Source organism: Chlamydotis macqueenii, chromosome W, assembly GCF_036417535.1.
Source record: "Chlamydotis macqueenii isolate bChlMac1 chromosome W, bChlMac1.mat, whole genome shotgun sequence".
Lineage (NCBI taxonomy): Eukaryota > Metazoa > Chordata > Aves > Otidiformes > Otididae > Chlamydotis > Chlamydotis macqueenii.
Genome location: NC_141592.1, coordinates 30,765,782 through 30,779,755, shown reverse-complemented (window position 1 = coordinate 30,779,755; position 13,974 = coordinate 30,765,782).

Genomic DNA, 13,974 nt, shown 5'->3' with positions numbered 1-13,974 from the left:
AACGTCGGACGATTGCTCCCACACCGAAAGTGCCAGCCAGCCAAGCTCTTGCTGCTCCTCACCGGCCACTGGCAGCGCATCTACAGCACCACAGACATCGGGGCTCCGGGCTTTCCCTGACGAACAGGGCTTCGACGTTTACCACCAGCTGCACCTGGGCGCCCACTCCAAAAAAACCCAAAAATCATGAACGTCGGACGATTGCTCCCACACCGAAATTGCCAGCTAGTCAAGCTCTTGCTGCTCATCACCGGCCATCGGCAGCCCATCTACAGCACCACAGACATCGGGGCTCCGGGCTATCCCTGACGAACAGGGCTTCGACGTTTACCACCAGCTGCACCTGGGGGGCCCACTGAAAAAAACCTCGAAAAATCATGAATGTCGGACGATTGCTCCCACACAAAAAGTTCCAGCCAGTCAAGCTCTTGCTGCTCCTCCCCGGCCATTGGCAGCGCATCTACAGCACCACAGACATCGGGGCTCCGGCTTTCCCTGACGAACAGGGCTTCGACGTTTACCACCAGCTGCACCTGGCGGCCCCACTGAAAAAAAACCCGAAAAAGCATGAACGTCGGACGATTGCTCCCACACCGAAAGTGCCAGCAACTCAAGCTCTTGCTGCTCATCACCGGCCATTGGCAGCGCATCTACAGCACCACAGACATCGGGGCTTCGGGCATTCCCTGACAAAGAGGGCTTCGACTTTTTCCACCACCTGCACCTGGGCGCCCATTGGAAAAAAACCCAAGAAAAATCACGAACGTTGGACGATTGCTCCCACACCGAAAGTGCCAGCCAGTCAAGCTCTTGCTGCTCATCACCGGCCATTGGCAGCGCATCTACAGCACCACAGACATCGGGGCTCCGGGCTTTCCCTGACAAACAGGGCTTCGACGTTTACCACCAGCTGCACCTGGGGGGCCCACTGAAAAAAACCCCAAAAAATCATGAACGTCGGACGATTGCTCCCACACCGAATGTGCCAGCCAGTCAAGCTTCTGCTGCTCCTCACCGGCCATTGGCAGCGCATCTACAGCACCACAGACATCGGGGCTCCGGGCTTTCCCTGACGAACAGGGCTTCGACGTTTACCACCAGCTGCGCCTGGGCGCCCACTAAAAAAAAACCCAAAAAATCACGAACGTCGGACGATTGCTCCCACACCGAAAGTGCCAGCCAGTCAAGCTCTTGCTGCTCCTCACCGGCCATTGGCAGCGCATCTACAGCACCACAGACATCGGGGCTCCGGGCTTTCCCTGACGAACAGGGCTTCGACGTTTACCACCAGCTGCACCTGGGGGGCCCACTGAAAAAAACCCCAATAAATCATGAACGTCGGACGATTGCTCCCACACCGAAAGTGCCAGCCAGTCAAGGTCTTCCTGCTCCTCACCGGCCATTGGCAGCGCATCTACAGCACCACAGACATCGGGGCTCCGGGCTTTCCCTGACGAACAGGGCTTCTACGTTTACCACCAGCTGCACCTGAGCGCTCACTCCAAAAAAAACATCGAAAAATCACGAACGTCGGACGATTGCTCCCACACCAAAAGTGCCAGCAACTCAAGCTCCTGCTGCTCCTCAGCGGCCATTGGCAGCGCATCTACAGCACCACAGACATTGGGGCTCCGGGCTTTCCCTGATGAACAGGGCTTCGACGTTTACCACCAGCTGCGCCTAGACGCCCACTCTAAATAAACCCAAAAAATCACGAACGTCGGACGATTGCTCCCACACCGAAAGTGCCAGCCAGTCAAGCTCTTGCTGCTCCTCACCGGCCATTGGCAGCGCATCTACAGCACCACAGACATCGGGGCTCCGGGCTTTCCCTGACGAACAGGGCTTCGACGTTTACCACCACCTGCACCTGGTCGCTCATTGAAAAAAACCTAAGAAAAATCACGAACGTTGGACGATTGCTCCCACACCGAAAGTGCCAGCAACTCAAGCTCTTGCTGCTCCTCACCGGCCATTGGCAGCGCATCTACAGCACCACAGACATCGGGGCTCCGGGCTTTCCCTGATGAACAGGGCTTCGACGTTTACCACCACCTGCACCTGGGCGCCCATTGGAAATAAACCCGAAAAATCACGAACGTCGGACGATTGCTCCCACACAAAAAGTGCCAGCCAGTCAAGCTCCTGCTGCTCCTCACCGGCCATTGGCAGCGCATCTACAGCACCACAGACATTGGGGCTCCGGGCTTTCCCTGACGAACAGGGCTTCGACTTTTACCACCACCTGCGCCTGGGAGTCCACTCCAAAAGAACCCAAAAAATCACAAACGTCGGACGATTGCTCCCACACCAAAAGTGCCAGCAACTCAAGCTCTTGCTGCTCATCACCGGCCATTGGCAGCGCATCTACAGCACCACAGACATCGGGGCTCCGGGCTTTCCTTGACGAACAGGGCTTCGACGTTTACCACCAGCTGCACCTGGGGGGCCCACTGAAAAAAACCCCAATAAATCATGAACGTCGGACGATTGGTCCCACACCGAAAGTGCCAGCCAGACAAGCTCTTGCTGCTCCTCACCGGCCATTGGCAGCGCATCTACAGCACCACAGACATCGGGGCTCCGGTCTTTCTGTGACGAACAGGGCTTCGACCTTTACCACCACCTGCACCTGGGCGCCCATTGGAAAAAAACCCAAGAAAAATCACGAACGTTGGACGATTGCTCCCACACCAAAAGTGCCAGCCAGTCAAGCTCTTGCTGCTCCTCACCGGCCATTGGCAGCGCATCTACAGCACCACAGACATCGGGGCTCCGGGCTTTCCCTGACGAACAGGGCTTCGACGTTTACCACCAGCTGCACCTGGGCGCTCATTGGAAAAAAACCCTGAAAAATCACGAACGTCGGACGATTGCTCCCACACCGAAAGTGCCAGCCAGCCAAGCTCTTGCTGCTCCTCACCGGCCACTGACAGCACATCTACAGCACCACAGACATCGGGGCTCCGGGCTTTCCCTGACGAACAGGGCTTCGACGTTTACCACCAGCTGCACCTGGTCGCCCACTCCAAAAAAACCGAAAAATCATGAACGTCGGACGATTGCTCCCACACCGAAATTGCCAGCTAGTCAAGCTCTTGCTGCTCATCACCGGCCATTGGCAGTGCATCTACAGCACCACAGACATCGGGGCTCCGGGCTTTCCCTGACGAACAGGGCTTCGACGTTTACCACCAGCTGCACCTGGGGGGCCCACTGAAAAAAACCCCGAAAAATCATGAACGTCGGACGATTGCTCCCACACCGAAAGTGCCAGCCAGTCAAGCTATTGCTGCTCATCACCGGCCATTGGCAGCGCATCTACAGCACCACAGACACTGGGGCTCCGGGCTTTCCCTGACGAACAGGGCTTCGACGTTTACCACCAGCTGCACCTGGGGGGCCCACTCCAAAAAAACCCGAAAAATCACGAACGTTGGACGATTGCTCCCACACCGAAAGTGCCAGCCAGTCAAGCTCTTGCTGCTCCTCCCCGGCCATTGGCAGCGCATCTACAGCACCACAGACATCGGGGCTCCGGGCTTTCCCTGACGAACAGGGCTTCGACGTTTACCACCAGCTGCACCTGGGCGCCCATTGGAAAGAAACCCAAGAAAATCACGAACGTTGGACGATTGCTCCCACACCGAAAGTGCCAGCAACTCAAGCTCTTGCTCCTCATCACCGGCCACTGGCAGCGCATCTACAGCACCACAGACATCGGGGCTCCGGGCTTTCCCTGACGAACAGGACTTCGACGTTTACCACCAGCTGCACCTGGGCACCCACTCCAAAAAAAACCCGAAAAATCACGAACGTCGGACGATTGCTCCCACACCGAAAGTGCCAGCCAGTCAAGCTCTTGCTGCTGCTCCCCGGCCATTGGCAGCGCATCTACAGCACCACAGACATCGGGGCTCCGGGCTTTCCCTGACGAACAGGGCTTCGACGTTTACCACCAGCTGCACCTGGGCGCCCATTGGAAAGAAACCCAAGAAAATCACGAACGTTGGACGATTGCTCCCACACCGAAAGTGCCAGCAACTCAAGCTCTTGCTCCTCATCACCGGCCACTGGCAGCGCATCTACAGCACCACAGACACTGGGGCTCCGGGCTTTCCCTGACGAACAGGACTTCGACGTTTACCACCAGCTGCACCTGGTCGCCCATTCCAAAAAAACCCGAAAAATCACGAACATCGGTCGATTGCTCCCACTCCGAAAGTGCCAGCCAGTCAAGCTCCTGCTGCTCCTCACCGGCCATTGGCAGTGCATTTACAGCACCACAGACATCGGGGCTCCGGGCTTTCCCTGACGAACAGGGCTTCGACGTTTACCACCAGCTGCACCTGGGCGCCCACTCCAAAAAAACCCGAAAAATCACGAACGTCGAACGATTGCTCCCACACAAAAAGTGCCAGCCAGTCAAGCTCCTGCTACTCCTCAGCGGCCATTGGCAGCGCATCCACAGCACCACAGACATCGGGGCTCCGGGCTTTCCCTGACGAACAGGGCTTCGACGTTTACCACCAGCTGCACCTGGGCGCCCACTCCAAAAAAACCCCGAAAAATCACGAAGATCGGACGATTGCTCCCACACCGAAAGTGCCAGCCAGTCAAGCTCTTGCTGCTGCTCCCCGGCCATTGGCAGTGCATCTACAGCACCACAGACATCGGGGCTCCGGGCTTTCCCTGACGAACAGGGCTTCGACGTTTATCACGACCTGCACCTGGGCGCCCATTGGAAAAAAACCCAAGAAAAATCACGAACGTTGGACGATTGCTCCCACACCGAAAGTGCCAGCCAGTCAAGCTCTTGCTACTCCTCACCGGCCATTGGCAGCGCATCTACAGCACCACAGGCATCGGGGCTCCGGGCTTTCCCTGACGAACAGGGCTTCGACGTTTACCACCATCTGCACCTGGTCGCCCACGCCAAAAAAACCCGAAAAATCACGAACGTCGGACGATTGCTCCCACAAAAAAAGTGCCAGCCAGTCAAGCTCCTGCTGCTCCTCACCGGCCATTGGCAGCGCATCTACAGCACCACAGACATCGGGGCTCCGGGCTTTTCCTGACGAACAGGGCTTCGACGTTTACCACCAGCTGCACCTGGGCACCCACTCCAAAAAAACCCGAAAAATCACGAACGTTGGACGATTGCTCCCAGACCGAAAATGCCAGCCAGTCAAGCTCTTGCTGCTCCTCCCCGGCCATTGGCAGCGCATCTACAGCGCCACAGACATCGGGGCTCTGGGCTTTCCCTGACGAACAGTGCTTCGACATTTACCACCAGCTGCGCCTGAGCGCTCACTAAAAAAAAACCCGAAAAATCACGAACGTCGTAGGATTGATCCCACATAAAAAGTGCCAGCCAGTCAAGCTCCTGCTGCTCCTCACCGGCCATTGGCAGCGCATCTACAGCACCACAGACATCGGGGCTCCGGGCTTTCCCTGACGAACAGGGCTTCGACATTTACCACCAGCTGCACCTGGGCGCCCATTGGAAAAAAACCCAAGAAAAATCACGAACGTTGGATGATTGCTCCCACACCGAAAGTGCCAGCAACTCAAGTTCTTGCTACTCCTCACCGGCCATTGGCAGCGCATCTACAGCACCACAGACATCGGGGCTCCGGGCTTTCCCTGACGAACAGGGCTTCGACGTTTACCACCAGCTGCACCTGGTCGCCCACTCCAAAAAAACCCCGAAAAATCACGAACGTCGGTCGATTGCTCCCACTCCGAAAGTGCAAGCGAGTCCAGCTTTTTCTGCTCCTCCCCGGACGTTGGCAGCGCATCTACAGCACCACAGACATCGGGGCTCCGGGCTTTCCCTGACGAACAGGGCTTCGATATTTACCACCAGCTGCACCTGGGCGCCCACTCCAAAAAAACCCGAAAAATCACGAACGTCGGACGATTGCTCCCACACAAAAAGTGCCAGCCAGTCAAGCTCCTGCTGCTCCTCACCGGCCATTGGCAGCGCATCTACAGCACCACAGACATCGGGGCTCCGGGCTTTCCCTGACGAACAGGGCTTCGACGTTTACCACCAGCTGCACCTGGGCGCCCATTGGAAAAAAACCCAAGAAAAATCACAAACGTTGGACGATTGCTCCCACACCGAAAGTGCCAGCAACTCAAGCTCTTGCTGCTCATCACCTGCCATTGCCAGCGCAACTACAGCACCACAGACACTGGGGCTCCGGGCTTTCCCTGACGAACAGGGTTTCGACGTTTACCACCACCTGCACCTGGGCGCCCACTCCAAAAAAACCCGAAAAATCACGAACGTCGGACCATTGCTCCCACACTGAAAGTGCCAGCCAGTCAAGCTCCTGCTGCTCCTCAGCGGCCATTGGCAGCGCATCTACAGCACCACAGACATCGGGGCTCCGGGCTTTCCCTGACGAACAGGGCTTCGACGTTTACCACCAGCTGCGCCTGGGCGCCCACTAAAAAAAACCCCGAAAAATCACGAACGTCGGACGATTGCTCCCACACCGAAAGTGCCAGCCAGTCAAGCTCTTGCTGCTCCTCACCGGTCATTGGCAGCGCATCTACAGCACCACAGACATCGGGGCTCCGGGCTTTCCCTGATGAACAGGGCTTCGACGTTTACTACCAGCTGCACCTGGGCACCCACTCCAAAAAAACCCGAAAAATCACGAATGTTGGACGATTGATGCCACACCGAAATTGCCAGCCAGTCAAGCTCTTGCTGCTCCTCCCCGGCCATTGGCAGCGCATCTACAGCACCACAGACATCGGGGCTCCGGGCTTTCCCTGACGAACAGGGCTTCGACGTTTACCACCAGCTGCACCTGGGCGCCCATTGGAAAGAAACCCAAGAAAATCACGAACGTTGGACGATTGCTCCCACACCGAAAGTGCCAGCAACTCAAGCTCTTGCTCCTCATCACCGGCCACTGGCAGCGCATCTACAGCACCACAGACACTGGGGCTCCGGGCTTTCCCTGACGAACAGGACTTCGACGTTTACCACCAGCTGCACCTGGTCGCCCACTCCAAAAAATCCCGAAAAATCACGAACATCGGTCGATTGCTCCCACTCCGAAAGTGCCAGCCAGTCAAGCTCCTGCTGCTCCTCACCGGCCATTGGCAGTGCATTTACAGCACCACAGACACTGGGGCTCCGGGCTTTCCCTGACGAACAGGGCTTCGACGTTTACCACCAGCTGCACCTGGGCGCCCACTCCAAAAAAACCCGAAAAATCACGAACGTCGAACGATTGCTCCCACACAAAAAGTGCCAGCCAGTCAAGCTCCTGCTGCTCCTCAGCGGCCATTGGCAGCGCATCTACAGCACCACAGACATCGGGGCTCCGGGCTTTCCCTGACGAACAGGGCTTCGACGTTTACCACCAGCTGCACCTGGGCGCCCACTCCAAAAAAACCCCGAAAAATCACGAAGATCGGACGATTGCTCCCACACCGAAAGTGCCAGCCAGTCAAGCTCTTGCTGCTGCTCCCCGGCCATTGGCAGTGCATCTACAGCACCACAGACATCGGGGCTCCGGGCTTTCCCTGACGAACAGGGCTTCGACGTTTATCACCACCTGCACCTGGGCGCCCATTGGAAAAAAACCCAAGAAAAATCACGAACGTTAGACGATTGCTCCCACACCGAAAGTGCCAGCCAGTCAAGCTCTTGCTACTCCTCACCGGCCATTGGCAGCGCATCTACAGCACCACAGGCATCGGGGCTCCGGGCTTTCCCTGACGAACAGGGCTTCGACGTTTACCACCATCTGTACCTGGTCGCCCACTAAAAAAAAACCCGAAAAATCACGAACGTCGGACGATTGCTCCCACAAAAAAAGTGCCAGCCAGTCAAGCTCCTGCTGCTCCTCACCGGCCATTGGCAGCGCATCTACAGCACCACAGACATCGGGGCTCCGGGCTTTCCCTGACGAACAGGGCTTCGACGTTTACCACCAGCTGCGTCTGGGCACCCACTCCAAAAAAAACCGAAAAATCACGAACGTTGGACGATTGCTCCCAGACCGAAAATGCCAGCCAGTCAAGCTCTTGCTGCTCCTCCCCGGCCATTGGCAGCGCATCTACAGCGCCACAGACATCGGGGCTCTGGGCTTTCCCTGACGAACAGGGCTTCGACATTTACCACCAGCTGCACCTGGGCGCCCATTGGATAAAAACCCAAGAAAAATCACGAACGTTGGACGATTGCTCCCACACCGAAAGTGCCAGCAACTCAAGCTCTTGCTACTCCTCACCGGCCATTGGCAGCGCATCTACAGCACCACAGACATCGGGGCTCCGGGCTTTCCCTGACGAACAGGGCTTCGACGTTTACCACCAGCTGCACCTGGTCGCCCACTCCAAAAAAACCCCGAAAAATCACGAACGTCGGTCGATTGCTCCCACTCCGAAAGTGCAAGCCAGTCCAGCTTTTTCTGCTCCTCCCCGGACGTTGGCAGCGCATCTACAGCACCACAGACATCGGGGCTCCGGGCTTTCCCTGACGAACAGGGCTTCGATATTTACCACCAGCTGCACCTGGGCGCCCACTCCAAAAAAACCCGAAAAATCACGAACGTCGGACGATTGCTCCCACACAAAAAGTGCCAGCCAGTCAAGCTCCTGCTGCTCCTCACCGGCCATTGGCAGCGCATCTACAGCACCACAGACATCGGGGCTCCGGGCTTTCCCTGACGAACAGGGCTTCGACGTTTACCACCAGCTGCACCTGGGCGCCCATTGGAAAAAAACCCAAGAAAAATCACGAACGTTGGACGATTGCTCCCACACCGAAAGTGCCAGCAACTCAAGCTCTTCCTGCTCATCACCGGCCATTGGCAACGCAACTACAGCACCACAGACACTGGGGCTCCGGGCTTTCCCTGACGAACAGGGTTTCGACGTTTACCACCACCTGCACCTGGGCACCCACTCCAAAAAAACCCGAAAAATCACGAACGTCGGACCATTGCTCCCACACTGAAAGTGCCAGCCAGTCAAGCTCCTGCTGCTCCTCATCGGCCATTGGCAGCGCATCTACAGCACCACAGACATCGGGGCTCCGGGCTTTCCCTGACGAACAGGGCTTCGACATTTACCACCAGCTGCGCATGAGCGCTCACTAAAAAAAAACCCGAAAAATCACGAACGTCGTACGATTGCTCCCACATAAAAAGTGCCAGCCAGTCAAGCTCCTGCTGCTCCTCAGCGGCCATTGGCAGCGCATCTACAGCACCACAGACATCGGGGCTCCGGGCTTTCCCTCACGAACAGGGCTTCGACGTTTACCACCAGCTGCACCTGGGGGACCCACTGAAAAAAACCCCGAAAAATCACGAACGTCGGACGATTGCTCCCACACAAGAAGTGCCAGCCAGTCAAGCTCTTGCTGCTCCTCACCGACCATTGGCAGCGCATCTACAGCACCACAGACATCGGGGCTCCGGGCTTTCCCTGACGAACAGGGCTTCGACGTTTACCACCATCTGCACCTGGTCGCCCACCCCAAAAAAACCCGAAAAATCACGAACGTTGGACGATTGCTCCCACACCGAAAGTGCCAGCCAGTCAAGCTCCTGCTGCTCCTCACCGGCCATTGGCAGCGCATCTACAGCACCACAGACATCGGGGCTCCGGGCTTTCCCTGACGAACAGGGCTTCGACGTTTACCACCAGCTGCGTCTGGGCGCCCACTAAAAAAAAACCCCAAAAAATCACGAATGTCGGACGATTGCTCCCACACAAAAAGTGCCAGCCAGTCAAGCTCTTGCTGCTCTTCACCGGCCATTGGCAGCGCATCTACAGCACCACAGACATCGGGGCTCCGGGCTTTCCCTCACGAACAGGGCTTCGACGTTTACCACCAGCTGCACCTGGGGGGCCCACTGAAAAAAACCCCGAAAAATCATGAACGTCGGACGATTGCTCCCACACCGAAAGTGCCAGCAACTCAAGCTCTTGCTGCTCATCACCGGCCATTGGCAGCGCATCTACAGCACCACAGACACTGGGGCTCCGGGCTTTCCCTGACGAACAGGGCTTCGACGTTTACCACCAGCTGCACCTGGGCACCCACTCCAAAAAAACCCGAAAAATCACGAACGTTGGACGATTGCTCCCACACCGAAAGTGCCAGCCAGTCAAGCTCTTGCTGCTCCTCCCCGGCCATTGGCAGTGCATCTACAGCACCACAGACATCGGGGCTCCGGGCTTTCCCTGACGAACAGGGCTTCGACGTTTACCACCAGCTGCACCTGGGCGCCCATTGGAAAGAAACCCAAGAAAATCACGAACGTTGGACGATTGCTCCCACACCGAAAGTGCCAGCAACTCAAGCTCTTGCTCCTCATCACCGGCCACTGGCAGCGCATCTACAGCACCACAGACATCGGGGCTCCGGGCTTTCCCTGACGAACAGGACTTCGACGTTTACCACCAGCTGCACCTGGGCGCCCACTCCAAAAAAACCCCGAAAAATCACGAATGTCGGACGATTGCTCCCACACCGAACGTGCCAGCCAGTCAAGCTCTTGCTGCTGCTCCCCGGCCATTGGCAGCGCATCTACAGCACCACAGACATCGGGGCACTGGGCTTTCCCTGACGAACAGTGCTTCGACATTTACCACCAGCTGCGCCTGAGCGCTCACTAAAAAAAAACCCGAAAAATCACGAACGTTGGACGATTGCTCCCACACCGAAAGTGCCAGCCAGTCAAGCACTTGCTGCTCATCACCGGCCATTGGCAGCGCATCTACAGCACCACAGACATCGGGGCTCCGGGCTTTCCCTGACGAACAGGGCTTCGACGTTTACCACCAGCTGCACCTGGTCGCCCACTCCAAAAAATCCCGAAAAATCACGAACGTCGGTCGATTGCTCCCACTCCAAAAGTGCAAGCCAGTCAAACTCCTGCTGCTCCTCACCGGCCGTTGGCAGCGCATCTACAGCACCACAGACATCGGGGCTCCGGGCTTTCCCAGACGAACAGGGCTTCGACGTTTACCACCAGCTGCACCTGGGCGCCCACTCCAAAAAAACCCGAAAAATCACGAACGTCGAACGATTGCTCCCACACAAAAAGTGCCAGCCAGTCAAGCTCCTGCTGCTCCTCACCGGCCGTTGGCAGCGCATCTACAGCACCACAGACATCGGGGCTCCGGGCTTTCCCTGACGAACAGGGCTTCGACGTTTACCACCAGCTGCACCTGGGCGCCCACTCCAAAAAAACCCCGAAAAATCACGAAGATCGGACGATTGCTCCCACACCGAAAGTGCCAGCCAGTCAAGCTCTTGCTGCTGCTCCCCGGCCATTGGCAGTGCATCTACAGCACCACAGACATCGGGGCTCCGGGCTTTCCCTGACGAACAGGGCTTCGACGTTTACCACCACCTGCACCTGGGCGCCCATTGGAAAAAAACCCAAGAAAAACCACGAACGTTGGACGATTGCTCCCACACAAAAAGTGCCAGCCAGTCAAGCTCTTGCTACTCCTCACCGGCCATTGGCAGCGCATCTACAGCACCACAGACATCGGGGCTCCGGGCTTTCCCTGACGAACAGGGCTTCGACGTTTACCACCATCTGCACCTGGTCGCCCACGCCAAAAAAACCCGAAAAATCACGAATGTCGGACGATTGCTCCCACAAAAAAAGTGCCAGCCATTCAAGCTCCTGCTGCTCCTCACCGGCCATTGGCAGCGCATCTACAGCACCACAGACATCGGGGCTCCCGGCTTTCCCTGACGAACAGGGCTTCGACGTTTACCACCAGCTGCACCTGGGCGCCCATTGGAAAAAAACCCAAGAAAATCACGAACGTTGGACGATTGCTCCCACACCGAAAGTGCCAGCAACTCAAGCTCTTGCTGCTCATCACCGGCCATTGGCAGCGCATCTACAGCACCACAGACACTGGGGCTCCGGGCTTTCCCTGACGAACAGGGCTTCGACGTTTACCACCAGCTGCGCCTGGGTGCCCACTAAAAATAACCCCGAAAAATCACGAACGTCGGACGATTGCTCCCACACCGAAAGTGCCAGCCAGTCAAGCTCTTGCTGTACCTCACCGGCCATTGGCAGCGCATCTACAGCACCACAGACATCGGGGCTCCGGGATTTCCCTGACGAACAGGGCTTTGACGTTTACCACCAGCTGCACCCGGGCACCCACTCCAAAAAAACCCGAAAAATCACGAACGTCGTACGATTGCTCCCACATAAAAAGTGCCAGCCAGTCAAGCTCTTGCTGCTCATCACCGGCCATTGGCAGCGCATCTACAGCACCACAGACATCGGGGCTCCGGGCTTTCCCTCACGAACACGGCTTCGACGTTTACCACCAGCTGCACCTGTGGGGCCCACTGAAAAAAACCCCGAAAAATCATGAACGTCGGACGATTGCTCCCACACCGAAAGTGCCAGCCAGTCAAGCTCTTGCTGCTCCTCACCGGCCATTGGCAGCGCATCTACAGCACCACAGACATCGGGGCTCCGGGCTTTCCCTGACGAACAGGGCTTCGACGTTTACCACCAGCTGCACCTGGGCGCCCATTGGAAAAAAAAACAAGAAAATCACGAACGTTGGACGATTGCTCCCACACCGAAAGTGCCAGCAACTCAAGATCTTGCTCCTCATCACCGGCCACTAGCAGCGCATCTACAGCACCACAGACACTGGGGCTCCGGGCTTTCCCTGACGAACAGGACTTCGACGTTTACCACCAGCTGCACCTGGGCACCCACTCCAAAAAAACCCGAAAAATCACGAATGTCGGACGATTGCTCCCACACCGAACGTGCCAGCCAGTCAAGCTCTTGCTGCTGCTCCCCGGCCACTGGCAGCGCATCTACAGCACCACAGACATCAGGGCTCCAGGCTTTCCCTGACGAACAGGGCTTTGACATTTACCACCAGCTGCACCTGGGCACCCACTCCAAAAAAACCCGAAAAATCACGAACGTCGGACGATTGCTCCCACACCGAAAATGCCAGCCAGTCAAGCTCTTGCTGCTCCTCCCCGGCCATTGGCAGCGCATCTACAGCGCCACAGACATCGGGGCTCCGGGCTTTCCCTGACGAACAGGGCTTCGACGTTTACCACCACCTGCACCTGGGCGCCCATTGGAAAAAAACCCAAGAAAAACCACGAACGTTGGACGATTGCTCCCACACAAAAAGTGCCAGCCAGTCAAGCTCTTGCTACTCCTCACCGGCCATTGGCAGCGCATCTACAGCACCACAGACATCGGGGCTCCGGGCTTTCCCTGACGAACAGGGCTTCGACGTTTACCACCATCTGCACCTGGTCGCCCACGCCAAAAAAACCCGAAAAATCACGAATGTCGGACGATTGCTCCCACAAAAAAAGTGCCAGCCATTCAAGCTCCTGCTGCTCCTCACCGGCCATTGGCAGCGCATCTACAGCACCACAGACATCGGGGCTCCCGGCTTTCCCTGACGAACAGGGCTTCGACGTTTACCACCAGCTGCACCTGGGCGCCCATTGGAAAAAAACCCAAGAAAATCACGAACGTTGGACGATTGCTCCCACACCGAAAGTGCCAGCAACTCAAGCTCTTGCTGCTCATCACCGGCCATTGGCAGCGCATCTACAGCACCACAGACACTGGGGCTCCGGGCTTTCCCTGACGAACAGGGCTTCGACGTTTACCACCAGCTGCGCCTGGGTGCCCACTAAAAATAACCCCGAAAAATCACGAACGTCGGACGATTGCTCCCACACCGAAAGTGCCAGCCAGTCAAGCTCTTGCTGTACCTCACCGGCCATTGGCAGCGCATCTACAGCACCACAGACATCGGGGCTCCGGGATTTCCCTGACGAACAGGGCTTTGACGTTTACCACCAGCTGCACCCGGGCACCCACTCCAAAAAAACCCGAAAAATCACGAACGTCGTACGATTGCTCCCACATAAAAAGTGCCAGCCAGTCAAGCTCTTGCTGCTCA